A 15,453-nucleotide genomic window follows, 5' to 3' on the forward strand; every position below is an offset into this window, starting at 1 on the left:
GGGTTTTATGAAGTTAAAGAATTTTTATTTTCTTCTTCCAAAAAGCATGCATGTTTCCCATCAGATCATTTTCAAAAATATTGTTTTGCAGGCAAGATAAGCATTCAATCATAAATGCACATTATATGCGCTGGCACTTGAAGTGACCTGATGGAAGTATATACGATTATGAGAGGCACAGATGGGGTAGATAGTCAAACTCCTTTTCCCATGGTAGGGGTATCAAAAACATGAGGGCATAGGTTTAAGGTGAGAGGAAGGAGTTTTAAAGGGGATCTGTGGGGAAAGTTGGTTACACAGAGAGTGGTTGATATCCGGAATGTGCTGCCAGAGGTGGTGGTGGAATCAGGTACAATTACCGTTCATCTGCATTCAGACAGACATTTAAGTAGGCAAGGCACAGAAGGACACGGTCCTAACGTGGGTAGATGGGATTAGGGTAGATGTGCAAAAAGATCGGCATGGATGAGTTGGGCCTGTTTCTTTGCTGTACAACTCTATGACTCAATGTAATAATATGAGAATCACTAAAACAGTGGGAAACTTTCTTGTGGTCACTGCTGACTAACTCTGCTTAAAGGCTAGGTCCAAAGTGGTGGGTAGATGGCAGAGTTAGTACATCTTGCCAACTTTATTTGCTACCCTTTATAATTTACCTCCCCTCTTCCTTTAAAACATTCCTTAAAATCTAAAACTTTGACCAAGCTTTTGATCACATGTTCTAGTAGCCCTTTAAATAGCTCGGTACCAAATTTTGTTTGTGAACATTCCTGTGTTGTACCTTGGGATGTTTTTGGCGCATTGGATGTGCTAAGAGTTGGTCTTGGCATTTCTTTGCCTGATAGTTATCCCTTTCTATTAGTGACATTGGCTAACTCCATTTGCCATTGGAGTCTGTCCCAGAGGAAATCTGCACAAAGGGATACACTGCCCTGTGTGTGAGCTAGTTAAGCTGTCTGTGCACTCTGCTCTTTCTGAGCTGGAGTCTGTGCCTGACCCAGTTTGCAGTCGTGTCAGCCTTTGTTTATTCAGCCTTTCATATTTTGCTTTTTCAGCTGTTAATGCTCCCGGGGAGAGGCAACACAGTGCTTGTTGTGAAGGTTTACGATTCAACTATTTCCTACTGTTTTTGTGTTCAGATGAGCGGATGCTGTTCAGCAATGCCCTTTATTATGGCCACGAGTTAGTGCTGCTGCTTTTTGATGCTCTGCTGTTCTCTGTCGTGGATCTGGGGACGCAAGACTTTGTTCTGGCCGCAATCATCACTTACTTTGTACAGAAGGTAAAGTGGCGCCTAACTAATGGTAACCCGAGTGATTTCAGGAGCTTGGATCCCGGTGTAACCTCTTCTGAAAATGGACATCTTGATTTCATTCCTGGCCTAAATGTTCAGATTATGTCCCCTGACCTTAACCTTACAGAGTCCCCAGTATGGAAACAGACCCTTGAGTCTGCACTGATCATCAAGCACCAGTCTGCATTAACCCTGCATGAGTCCCATTCTCTCTTCTTCCCCTGGATTCCATCACTCATCTCTGCCCAAGGGGCAACTTATAGTTGCCAACTAACCTACCAATCTGTGTGCCTTCGGGATGTGCGAGGAAACCCGAGCACCCGGAGGAAACCCATGCAGTAACAGGAAGAATGTGCAAACTCCACACAGCGCCCGAGGTTGGGATTGAATCCACATCACTGGCTCTGTGAGGCAGAGGCTCCACTAACACAGTACTACTGACTGTGGTTTTGCACAACAGAAACATAGTGCCTCTCCTTTGTATCCCATTCCATTAAAGGCAAACATTGATTCTTAATTGTCCTCTATGTGTCTGCTGCTGTAGGGTGATGCATGTGCTTGGAGTTCCAGTTGTAGTGATGCTGGGACTGCAAGCACAGTCCATCTCCGGGTTATGAACGGACAACTTATGGACACCCCTACAGACTAACAAGCTCCCATATTATTATTAAATTCAAAAGTGCCATCTCTGGACATGCGTTCGTTCCTACAGGCGGCAGACCAGTTTTCTCTTTCTCTCCACTTTTACTAATAGTTCTTTCTTAACAGTTTTATGTGCTTCTGATGCCATTCATTACAATACTGTGGAGGTATGGTTCCGATATTGAGTGATTGTTGTGTATTTTCCGACTTGCAGACAACATTAACTTATGGATGTCCGTAAAAACGGAGCCTGTTCATTACCCAGGGATAGCCTGCACCAGACACCAAAGCTGGTAACGAGCCACCAACAACAGTGACTCGCAGAGGAATTATTCTTTCTTGACCTCTCTTAGCAGATGACCATGCCTGCCTCCTCCAGTGTCTCCAAAATATCATCCAACTTCACATGACTGATTCCAGTATTATCCATCCAGAACTAGCCACCAGTGTCCTGGAGGCTGATTTGCTTTCCTCATGTCTGTTGACGGACAACAGACATGAGGAAACTGCACACACTTGCAAAATACAGCCAGACAACCATCTACGGACTGCCTTTCTTCTTTCCAATATCCTCCATGTGCCTATATTTTGCGGAAAACTAAATGTCTACCTTGAAAAAGTTCTCCTCTCTGGTGGGATTTCCATCAGTCTCTTTCCTACTATTCGCCCTCAGTGGTTTCTGATTCCCTCACACAGTACTCATGCTCCTCATCTCCTGATCTATCTTAACCTATCTCCAGGCAGTGTTTTGTTTTATACCTCATTCCTCCCCCCAGCTCTGCTTTGAAAACTGTAGACCCTCCACTCTTTGTCCCCCAGTTCTGACAAAGGGTCCCTGACCCAAAACCTTGACTGGTTTCTCTTTCCCCAGATGCAGCTGGACTGGCTAAGTTCTTCCAGAATTTTCTGTTTTTGACCTATGTGTTGTTGGTTTGCATTCAATATGCATCAGCTCAATGGCAGTTAAAAAATTAAAAACTTTTTAGCAAGATCCCATCCAAGTACAAACATGCCTAACCCCAGCCCAAAGTATTGGATCAGTGGGTTGTGACCTGCGTTAGAAAATAGAAAGCACAAAATTCAGACTGACATTCCAGTGCGGTGCAGAGGGAGTGCTGCATTGTCTGGTATGCCTTCTTTGGATAAACCTTATCTTTCTTATCTCATCCTTCAGATGAATATAAAATATCCCATGATACTATTTCAAAAAAGAGCAGAGTAGTTCCAACCAGTGACATAGCCAATGTTCACCCCTTGACTAAATAGGTCAGGACAATGTATTATCTGGTGATTGCCATGTTCATAACTGTGAGAGCATGCTGGACACATATTGGCCACCTAATGTCCTTTGCTACAACAGTGATTACACTTCAAAAGTACTTCAGTGGATGTAACATACTTAGAGGCATGAAAGCTGTCACAGGAATCTAAGTCTTTTGCAATTAGTGCCTGTTTGATTGGGACATTGAGAAGCGATTATCCTATTTAATTCAAAACATGTGCTTTTTCTTGTAAAATTAGGTCCTGAAAACAGTAAGGGAGGCGATTTCAAGGAGGAATTTGGCCACAAAGACACTAGTTGATGAAAGATTTCTCATCTAGAATTTCTCCTCTACCGAGGACCACTGTGTGGATGGGACCAGTTCAATCTTACAGCGCTCACATGAGTGTGACTTTATACAAGAGTAATAATTTGATGTGTCTGGTCCAATGCTCATTACCAAGGACAGTCAATAGTGAAGCCACAGCAGAAAACCTGGTCCCCGTCGCAGATGGAAACAGCACGGGCACAGTTGAGATGCAGCCAAGAAAAAAAGGAAAATTAAAAGACAGATTGCTGACTGAAGTGGCAAATGGAGTTTCAGAATCAGGTTTATTATCACTGACATATGTCGTGAAATTTGTTGTTTTGTGGCAGCAGTATAGTGCAAGAGGTAAAAATTACTATAAGTTACAAAAACAAATAAATAGTGCAAAAGAGGAATAACGAGGTAGTGTTCATGGACCTTTCCGAAATCTGATGGCGGAGAGGAAGAAGCTGTTCCTGAAACGTTGAGTCTGGGTCTTCAGGCTCCTGTACCTCCTCCCCCATGGTAGTAACGTGAAGAGGGCATGTCCTGGGTGGTGAGGGTCCTTAATGATGGATGCCGCTTTCTTGAAACACCACCTCTTGAAGATGTCCTCGATGATGGGGAGGGTTGTGCCTTTGATGGAGCTGGCTGAGTCTACAACCCTCTGCAGCCCCTTTCAATTCTGCCCATTGGAGCCTCCATACCAGGCGGTGATGCAACCAGTCAGAATGCTCTCCACCGTATATTTGTAGAAATTTGCAAGAGTCTTTGGTGACGTACCAAATCTCCTCAAACTCCTAATGAAGTAGTGCCTTCTTCCCATCTGGCTGTGCTTCCTTGCTTTGAAGAAGGCACAAAGATTGCTTACTGCCCATTGAAGGTGGTCTTCCGGAAGACCAACTTGCGAAGGTTTCTCATCTCCACAGGCAGGTTTATTATGTCGCTGAATGATCTCCCCTGTTGATGACTAATAATTGGCTCTTGGGTGCCAACAGCTTCACAATGCAATTGCAGTTTGAGGCATTAACACCTCAGGATAGAATGAGAGGAAGTATGGGGGAGGCAGGGGAATGTTGCCAGCTCAGGTTGGACTTACTGCCTAAGGTTGTGTCACATGATCCCCGCTGCAGACCTCCAACCCCTGTCGCACATTCCATTGGCCCATATGCTTGGTGCCACCAGCTTCCCATTGCCAACTGGAGATATAAACTCTTTGTTAACCAATCGATCAGCAGTGTTTCAATGGGCCAAATGGCCTCCTCTGTGCCATTAAGGAAACAGTTTCCTTGCAACGTGATTGGATTGGCCTCAACAGTAAGTGACATGGCCACTTACTGTTGCGGCTAAATATTTTTCGATCAAGTCAAATGAAAACAACTATATTTATTATTCACGTAATTTTTCTCACTGTGTCGACCACGGGAGGTTCATCTTCAGTCCCTGTAAACTCTGGGCAGTCTTGGAGTGTTGGCAACATTAGATGTGGAAAAGTAATTGGGGCAGGTTGAGAGAGGAGGGGGAGTGGAGAGAGTTTGCTGTGGTTACTCACAAGATGGAAATACTGGGTGGAGGTGGGGTTGAAGCTACAGTTTTGGGTATGTGAAGCTGTTCTTAATAACCTGGGAAAATGGAGACTTGAGGCCCAGGTCTCTGTGGCAGCATGGGATTGTATCAACGTGGCAGACCCTTCCCTTCAATTAAGGGTGCCTTATTGAGGAATCTGTGGGGATATAGATACACTCTGCTAGAAATTCATACTTGACAGCATTGAATGCATCGTACTCTTCCTCCAAAGTTCCTTCAGCTGATTTTCAGAGGCAGAATATAATGTGTTGATACCGATGCATTTAGTACAACTAACCAGGGATAACTTAGAAGCAACTAAGTTTTCCTTCTACCAGGTTGTTACTAGACTAAATTTGCATGAAAGATCTAGAAGTATGATTTTAAATCCTGCCACTGCCATTGGGGAATTTATAGTCAGATTCGATTAATTAAATCAATTTGAATATAAAGTCATTATCAGAGTGGTGATAAAGCCCATCTGTTTCACCCATGTCCTTTGGCAGAGGAAGGCTGATGTGCTGCTGTCTGCACCACATGTGTCTCAGACCTCAGCAAAATGATTAACTCTTAGTTGCTGTTGAAGTTGCCCAGCAAAGCACTCACACAAACTGCTGGAGGAACTCAGCAGGTCAGACAGCATCTATGGAGGGAAATGAACAGTCGATGTTTCGGGCCGAGACCCTTCATCAGGACTGAAATGTCGACTGTTCATTTCCCTCCATAGATGCTGCCTGACCTGCTGAGTTCCTCCAGCATTTTGTGTGCGTTGCCCCAGGTTTCCAGCATTTGCAGTCTGTCTCCAGCAAAGCACTCAGCTGCATCAGTTGGTCGTGTCAAAAGACAACGAGCACGTCAAAGGCAGCAGAGCTTCACCACCACCTTCTCCAGGGTATGGTGCCATTGGTGCCCATGTTCTATCCAAAAATAAACATTCCTGATTATATATTTTTATACTTAGTGAAACAAGAGTTGTCCAGTACCCAGTGGGTCATAGAGATATACAGCATGGAAACAGACCTATTGACCCACTGAGTTGACACTGGCCATCAACCACCCACTTACACTAATCCAACATTAACCCCATTTCATTCTCCCCACATTCTCATCAATTTCCCCCAGATTCTGACTGTAGGGGCAAACCTACTAACCCCAACGTCTTTGGGATGTGAGAGGAAACTGGAGTACCCAGAGGAAACGCACATGGAATGTGCAAACAGTACTGGAGGTCAGGATTGAACTCGGGTCTCTGGCTCTGCGAGGCAGCAGCCGCAATGCCGCCCACTGATCTTGGGAAAGATAACAATGTTATTGGAAATGCTTTGTAATTTTATTCCCCAATCCTGTGTTGAGTGTGTCCTCTTGCATTAACCAGATTTGAACCACGGTATTTCACTAACATATTTTGAAAAATTGTTTTTAAATTTTGTTTGTTTAAAAGTGTAGTCAATTTTACAGTTTTGTATTTATATTCTAATAAATGTTTTGGATTTAACAGTGTTGTCCCACAGTTGCTGCAGAATGGCATATTATCTTTGCACTTTAAAGTCAAAGTTGAGTTTATTATCATATGCACAAGTACATGTATGCACAGGTGCAGTGAAAAACTTACTTGCAGCAGCATTACAGCCATATAGGATCAGAGACACCACATTCACAAGAAAATCATAAAGTAAACACATATTATACAAAATTATACAGGAACACAATTAGAGCAAAAAAAATCCATTGCAGTGCAAAGTGGTCATGGTGTTGCTATACTGAAGTAGTGATTAGGGTTGTACAGGTTGGTTCAAGAACCGAATGGTTGAAGGGAAGTAGCTGTTCTCGAACCTGGTGGTGTGGGTCTTCAATTTGGGCTTCAGTCTGGGTCAAACCAATCTGTTCAGATAGCGAAAGGGGGCTTTTATATTTTAGGTCTGCTGTCTCTCAGTGGCTTCCTGGTTGGAAGTGACATTGCACTTTTCTGCGAGATTCCAACCTGTTTGTATCCAACTTCAGAGTTAAATGTCAGCTGCGGTTCAGCAAGACACAATCAGGCCTCTGAGTCAGAACCTGGTGGACTTGAGACAAAACCAAGAGCGACACTCCAGAGCTGCTAAGTGGGAGTATGCTCTGTCACAAGTGCTCATTTTCAGATGGCTTATTAAATGAGGCTCGTCTGCCTTCTGAGCTGGTGTCAGAAGATCCCATAGCCTTGTTATGAAGAAAGAAGGAGCATTCTCGCTGGTCTTTCAGCTAATATTTATCCTTCAGCTGGTGTTGGTCATGAAAACATCATCTGGTGGTTTGCTTTTGTGGAATCTTGCTGTGCAGAAGTTGGCTGCTCTGCTTCTTACATGTAACAGTGGCTACACTTCAAAAGTGGCTCTAAAGTGCTCTGGAAAGGTGCTAAGAAATGTGTGTTTGTTTTTTCTGGTAATGTTATTTGTCATTGCATAATTCAACAGGAGCAGAGTGTGACTAATCATCTCTCATTGTTATGCTGAGGAAAATACCCCCTTATACAGAACATAGAACATAACAGCACAGTACAGGCCCTTCGGCCCACAATGTTGTGCTGACATTTTATCCTGCTCTAAGATCTATCTAACCCTTCCCTCCCACGAAGCACCCCCCCCCCCCACTTCTCTATCATTCATGTGTCAATCTAAGAGTCTCTTAAATGTCCCTAATGTATCTGCCCCCACAACCTCTGCCGGCAGTGCGTTCCACGCACCCACCACTCTCTGTCTAAAAAAACTTACCCCTGACATCCCCCTTATATCTTCCTCCAATGACCTTAAAATTATGTCCCCTTGTGTTAGCCATTGTCGCCGTGGAGGTTATTGTTAGTTTATCGATGGGTTGCGATTATGTGCAAATTGATGTCTGTATCCTACACATTACACTGACAAACCCTTGTGCCAGATAGACTGCTTTACATGAGAACTAACCAACAGACAATAATGCCTGTTATTAATTTTACCACATATGATACTGATTACATATAAACAGATCACACATTTCTCGGTAAATAGTTTTCAAATGATATCATGGTCCCCTTTTGAGTGTAATAAGAACATTTCTCTCAAGAAAAGTTCCCAGTGGAATTAACTCATTCTGATCCAATTAAAAGGATTTCCTCAACTATTCAGCTATCAAATGGTGAAATGGTGTCCGTGCTAAAGGGCAGGGATTGTGGGCAAGGAGATTGGGGGGGGGGGGTGGTGTGGTCTCTGCAGAGAGAGGCCCAGGAGGACCTTGGGGGTCTCAGGGCCATTGTGGGCAAGGGAGGGTTTGTGGCTTCAGGTTCCAATGGATCACTGGAATGTTGATGGGGAAAGGGTTGAGAGGGTCAGCAGGGATTGCAGGGATTGTTGCCTTGGGGGGATGGGTTGTGTGTCAGATGGACGAAGCTTCATGATTGGGGACCAAGGGAAGGTGTGATTGGGAATTGGTGGGGGGCTGCACGAAGCAGGGCAGGGCTGACATTGGGTATGAGGTATGGAATTAAAGAATTGGGGGAGAGTTCAGTTATGCAGAAGGTCAGCAAGAGGGAGTTCCCTTGCAGCTTGGCATTAATAAATCATGATCATCACAGGAGCAACTTGTAATCCATAATTAAACTTCACGCCTGGAACGAGATGATTGGTTCCCAGGGAATGAGATCAGTACACGGATGAAGCACAATTGGGAGTGCACAGATGAATTTCCTGCACAGTGTTAAGAACATAAGATCTTAAGTACATGGAAGAGCTGTGGAGTAGGCCATTTGGCTATACAAGCCTGCTGCACCATTTGCCAAGGTCCTGGCTGATCTTCTACCTTAGCACCACTTTTTTGCTTTATCTCCAAACCCCTTGATTTCCTTAATATCCAGAAATCGACCGTCTGTGTTTTGAATGAACCGAACAACTAAGTCTCCACAGACTTTGGGATGGAGGATTGCAAAGGTTCACCATCACCCTCTGAGTGAAGGATTTCCTCTCATCTGTATTGTTGGGTTTGTATTCTTTGGAGTTTCAAAGAGTGAGGAGTGATCTTACTGAACCATATAAGATCCTGAGGGGGCTTAAACATCGAGATGTTTTCACTCGTGGGAGAGTCTCAAATGAAGAAAAGAGCTGAGGAATTTCTTCTTACAGAGGGGAGTGAATCTCTCGAATTTTCCTCCCAGAGAGTTGTGGAGGCGGGCTCATTTAAATTATTTGAAGCGCAGTTGGATAAATTTTTGAATCGTTGGGGGATTGAGGGTGATGGGGATTAGGCAGAGCAGAGGAGTTCCGGCCTGGGGCAGATTGCCCATGACTGTATTGAATGCTTCTCCTATTGTGTACTTGTTCTTTCATGCTTTAGGTACCAGGATACATTTTCTTCCCTTGAAGCAGACTGCTTCATGGTGTGGTACACTTCCTTTGTCAAAAAGTGGTTGGTATAGTGGCATACTTGGGTGGTCTATTTGGAATAGATTGTTTCTTTGTGCTGTGGGGAGTTTCCATCGAATGGTGGCTGCTCTTAAATCTGTGGTTCCTGCCTCTGAGAAAAGGCTGATTTTTCAACGTCATGGACATCATAGCTAATTGCTATTGATGTTGCTTGCATTGATAAGTTGGACAAGCAATATCTTTTTCCCATTATTGAGTGATCCAATACCAGAGGGCATGCATTTAAGGTGAGAGGGGGTAGGATCAGAAGAGATGTGAGGGGTAAGTTTTTTACTCAGAGAGTGGTGGATGCCTGGAATGCGTTGCCTGATAGGATGGTGGAGGCAAATTCCTTGGGGGCTTTTAAGAGGGGCTTGGATGGGCACATGATTGAGAGGAAAATGGAGGGATATGGGCATTCTGTAGGTAGGAGAGATTAGCTATGTCGGCACAACACCGTGGGCCAAAAGGCCTGTTCTGTGGTGTACTGTTCTATGTTTCTATGTCACCAGGTAATGGCTGGACATCTTTTCAGAGTTAATGTTTCAGATCGAAGATCCTTGGTCAGAACTGAGGAAGGGAGGAAGCAAGTTAGTCTAGGTAACAGAGAAGGTTGGGGTGGGCAATGAAGGTACAAAGGGAATGACTGTAATAGGGTGAAATGGTGTTGCCGTTGAATAATTAGTTAAGTACCTTGAGTAATATGTTCCTAATGTTGTAAAATCTGGGTATTGTTTTATAGTCTGGTCTACGGGGATTTGCTGAGGGGAGAGGAATGGCAAGCACACATGGCTAGTCCTGATGCAAACGGAAAGAAGGAACAAGTTATATGAAGTTGCAAAGTTCAGTATTGAGTCCTGCAAGTTGCAACGTGCCCAGACGCAAAATGAGGTATTGTTCCTTAAGCCTCATTATAACATAGACCGAGAGGTCAGAGTGGGAGTGGGATGGAGAAATGACAGGCCACTAGAAGCTCGGGGTGACACCCGTGGACTGATTGCAAGCGATCCGCAAAGCATTCACACGATCTGCTGTCAGAATGATTCTTTTGATCCAGATTCCAGCATCTGCAGTCTCTCCTGTCTCTGACAGAATGACTGTGCTCCTGTGTATTGCTCCCTTTCACCAGAATGAGTGTGCTGATATCTGGAACATTCAGCACCCATACGAGTGATGGAAGCCCAGTTGCAACATTGTGAATGGAAATTCACACAAGTCGAGATACTCACAATTGCACTTCATTTGTCAAGGCAAGTCTGTGCCTGTCATCAACTGCCCAGTTACACTCATCCTACATTAGATTCATAGAGTCATACTGCACGGAAAAGGCCCTTCAGCCCAACTCATCTATGCCAACCAAGATGCCCATCTAAGCTGTTCCCATTTGCCTATGTTTGACCCATATCCCGCTAAACTTCTTATCTATGTACATGTTCAAATGTCTTTTAAATGTTGTTATTGTACCTGCTCAACCATTTTCTCTGGCATTAATCCCAACTTTTATTCTCCCCGCATTCTCATTAACTTCCCCTCCCCCCCCCCCCCCCCCACCAGATTCTACCACTCACCTACACACTGGAAACAATTTACAGCAGCCAATTAACCAAACAACCTGCACATCTTTGGGACGTGGGAGGAAGCTGGAACACGCAGAGGAAACACATTCACAAGAGAATGTACAAATTCTACACAGGTGGCACTTGAGGTCAGGATTGAACTTGGGTTTCTGGAGCAGTGATGCAGCACTTCTACTAGTTGTGTCACTGTGCCTTTTCATAAAGGAGCAAACTAAAATCACTACCCCTCTTTTTTTTAAAGAAAACATGTCCAGCCATTTCCTGGTGACTTCTGTGACCATGAAAATTCGGCCTCTTCCCATGGGCAGCAGCCACTGATTTACGAGCAGCCACCATTCAATAGAAACTTCCCACAACATGAAGCAACAAGCCTTAAACTCACTCCAGATGTGCTCATTTGGAGCACTTTGCCACAGGGTTTGCACTTTGTGGCTTTAAAGAGGCAGGCTACGTGGAATGCAGTTACATCATTATGCTCCAAACTCAAGGACACACCACAGCAAATCAGCTAGTTTTTAGACACAAGCAGCCATACTCAAATCAATATGTTCAACTGAGACACCTCATGAGTGAATATTTCAATTTCCTTCCTATTTCAGTTCATGATGTAGGTCAACATCCAGCCTCTGCTGAATTTTCCACAAGCATTTCAGAGGAATCCCACTTTCCTTCTTTGCAGCAACATTGACTTTCTCTACCAAGGCTGCACTGTGGCTGCTGTGAGACAGTCAAATGCACTGCAGGAACTTGCCAAGGCTTCTTCAACAGCACATCCCAAACTCACCACTCTTCCTCTTCAAAAGAAAAGGGCAGCTGGGAACGTCACTCCTCGGAAGACCCTTTCTAAATTGTACACCATTCTGAGGTGGGAATTTATTACTTGGTTGTAGCTTGGCCTAAAATCTGGAAGTCCCTGACCAACAGACCTGTGGGGATACCTTCACCAGGACTTCAATAGTGTGAGTCAGTGACCCACAGCCACCTTCTCAAGGGTATTTAAAGATGGCCAATAAATATTGGTGCTCCTGTAAATGAATAAACAAGAAAGTTAGTTTGCCTATAAAACCCACTAAAGAGATGCAGCTGTACTAAAAAAATTGGCAAACCTATTAATTTCAAAACTTTTCTTAAACATACAGTTGACTTAATTATCCAGAGTAACTAGGGGGAAGCACTTCCATGGACAATGGAAAGACACAGATAATGCAAACATTAAAATTAATCCAATAGATAATGTAGTACTTATTTTCTTCTTTATTGTTCCTTAAAGTATGCAGTCATGTTTGTTTGAGAGTTGTTTTACAGTGGTACCTATTTCTAATTTTCAAGCATTCCCAAGTGTCCTTTCACTGGTCAAAACCACCTGTTACCATTTCGAGGTATTTGCAGATATTTTTACAGTACTGTGTGACTCTAGAACAGTGTACTGCTGTGTAAATAAGCTTCCATAAGCCTGAAAGGCTTAATCACTTTTTAATATACTTGTACTGGAGTCTAACTGTAGTTAATGCATTATTACTGCACTCCTACTATAGCTAATATTCTCTTATTGCATTCTCTGGATGCTCTCTGGAACTGGGTGTTAAGACTGGAAGTACAAGCTTTATTAAATCAACAACAGAGAGACCTCTGGATCATCGCATGGTTAATGCATGAGCCAATAGATCAGCCAATGTTTAATCAGGAGTCTGCTGCAGGCACCTCCATGATATAAGTGGTGTTGAACCATATATTTATGGGGGAGAAATATTACATGACCTTTCTGGTCTTTCTAAGCAGAAAGAACGTTCCAAAATCTCCATACCAATACCCCCTGGAGAAGTTATGTGGCATTTCTTCCTTGTTCTGAATGGTCAAGTCCGAAGGTACTCTGGTTGTTCCAAATAAAACCACTTGCCAACTTTTTACGTTGACAGCAAGCAGAAGTGTCAGCAGAGCTATTGTGGCAGCAGAGAAATCTGGCTCTTGCTTTGTTAGATCTAGAAAAATAGGGGGCTATGTGGGAGGGAAGGGTTAGATAGATCTTGGACCAGGATAAAATGTCCGCACAACATTCTGGGCCAAAGGGCCTGTACTGTGCTGTAGTGTTCTATGTTCTATGTACCCTTCTCTCCATGTCCAAAAGTCAGGCTCCATCTAACTACTAAACATCTGCGATCTTTGACCAGAGTTGCAGAGTAAACATCAGCCACTCCATTCCTGTGCAACTGATGGAAGATGTGACTGGGATGGACATAGCCGGTCAGTATGTTTGCCCTAGTGGTCTGCCTCTGTTCCCTGTTTGTTTTCCATGCCCAAGGAGCCCTGCAGGTGGAGAATGCAGTGCTGGGGGCTCTCCAAGACCGGATAGCACTGAGGAGGTGGGATGGAGTGCCCGATAACCAACATAGTTGGCTACATTAATAGAGTTAAATCTTTTGGAGGTTCACTAAAAGGGGGGCTTTTGTTTCGCTTTCCTAGTTTGATGACAGTGGGGCAAACCTATGACAACGTGGGTTTCCTCCAGTTTCCCCCTACATCCCAAAGACATGTGGGTTGGAGGGTTAATTGGTCCCTGCCTGTAATGTGCAAGTGAGTGGTAGAATCCAAGGGGAGTTGATGGGAATGTGAGGAGAATGATAGGATTAGTGTAGCGCTAGGGTGAATGGGTGATTGCTGGTCAGCATGGACTTGATGGGCCAAAGGGCCAGTTTCCATGCTGTCTGATTCTATGAGTCTCTGTGGCTCTAACCCAGTGTCTCCTTACTGTTTAGTTCGAAGAAACCTCTGATAAAGGATAAGGGAGGATTCTAGGAATAGGGAAGAATATGGAAAAATGCCAAGAGGCCAACTAATCATTGACGGGTGATTGAAAAAATATTTGAACTAAGCTAAACTTTTATTAAACATGATACCACTGCCAGAGGAATAAAATATTCCATCTTTTTCAATGAAAAAACAAATAACTGCAGATGAAATAAAACAGGAAATATTTAACCGATCAGGCAGCATCTGCAGAGAGAGGAACAGTGTTTCCGGTCAATGACCCTTCATCCAAACTGGGAAAAGTCAGAGGTGGGTGCAGAGACAGGGGAGAGGAGAGAAGAGAACAAAAGGGAAGGTCTTTGATTGGCTGGGGATGGAGAGATTACAAAAGGGGTGATCTGGTGAGAGAGGGGGTAAGGGCATTTAGTGGATGACAGAAGGTCAGTCTATGAAGACACGAATAAGTAATTAGCAGCAGAAGAAAGAAGAAGTAAAAAAGATGGGAGGGACTGAAGGCTGGAAATGTGACATACAAAGCTGAAATAGTTGATTATCTGAACCTACTGAACTCGAAGTCCAGAAGGGCTGTAACGGGTACAGCAGGACAATGAAACGTTATTCCTCGAGCTTGTGTTTGACTTTGCTGGGGCAGTGTAGGAGACCAGAAGCAGAGAGGCCAGAGTGGGAATGAGATGAAGAATTATAGTGACAGCCGCCCTTATGGACTGAATGAAGGCATTACACAAAGCAGTGTCCCAATCTGCATTTAGTTTCCAAAACGTAGATGAGATATACTTTCAGCCCCTCTACTGCCTGCCAGAGCAAGGATAGGATTCCTCTGTCCTTACCTTCTACCACACCTGTCTCCATATTTAAAGGATCACCTTCACATCTTCTGCTTTCACCACCAGTCATGTCTTCCACTCCATCCCTCCCCCACCCCTTCAGCCACACCTTTCCCTTTGTGACTCTCTGGTCTCTTCTTCCATCTCTATGAACTACTCTCCTTCTCACCACACTTTCCACAGGAGATACAATATACTGCTCTCTTACCTTATCCCTTCCCACCATCCAGATACCTCAACAGTCCTAGCCAGTGAAGAAGTGATTCATCTGCTTTTCTTACAATAGGTATACCACATTCTGTGCTCACAACATGGCTTCCTCTACATCGGAGAAGCCAAATGCTGATTGGGTGACCACTTTGCAGAATGCTTCTGTTGAGTCCACAAGAGTGACCCAGTCACCTGCAACTTTAATTCCCGTCCCACTCCCACTCTGACCCAAGTCTGTGGCCTCTTATACCGATCTACAACAAAACCCATTGCAAGTTGAGGAACAGCATCCCGTCTTCCATCTGGGAGATTGTAGCCTTTGGAATTCCATAATTTCAGATAGTTAACGTTTTCTATTTGTATCAGAAGTGGCCAGTTCTACTGTAAGGTATCTGTATCTTCATCTTAATATTAACTCAGTCCTTTGCTCCACAGACAACTTGCTCATAGTGCTGGTCCAATTTCCAACATTCTCATGGTGGTTTCAGCTTCAGCAAACAGTTCTGACCTGCACTTCACAACTTCAACATGGCCCTTTTTTATCTCTCTCTATCTTCCCTCATTAATATTTCAACCAGCATTGAAATCTCCTCAGCAGTC

General features: G+C 44.0%; 1 protein-coding gene across 1 annotated transcript in view; it reads left to right on the top strand.

Annotated features, from left to right (window-relative positions):
* Positions 1–5,697, top strand: part of LOC127577441 (meckelin-like) — a 104,517-nt gene extending 98,820 nt beyond the window's left edge. The window contains exons 15-16 of the transcript XR_007957382.1: positions 1,140–1,282; positions 3,458–5,697. The gene's annotated coding sequence lies outside the window, so the exon portion shown is untranslated. The remainder of the gene's footprint in view (positions 1–1,139; positions 1,283–3,457) is intronic.
* Positions 5,698–15,453: the final 9,756 nt, after the last annotated feature.

This window comes from Pristis pectinata, chromosome 13 (assembly GCF_009764475.1).
Source record: "Pristis pectinata isolate sPriPec2 chromosome 13, sPriPec2.1.pri, whole genome shotgun sequence".
In the NCBI taxonomy this organism is placed as follows: domain Eukaryota; kingdom Metazoa; phylum Chordata; class Chondrichthyes; order Rhinopristiformes; family Pristidae; genus Pristis; species Pristis pectinata.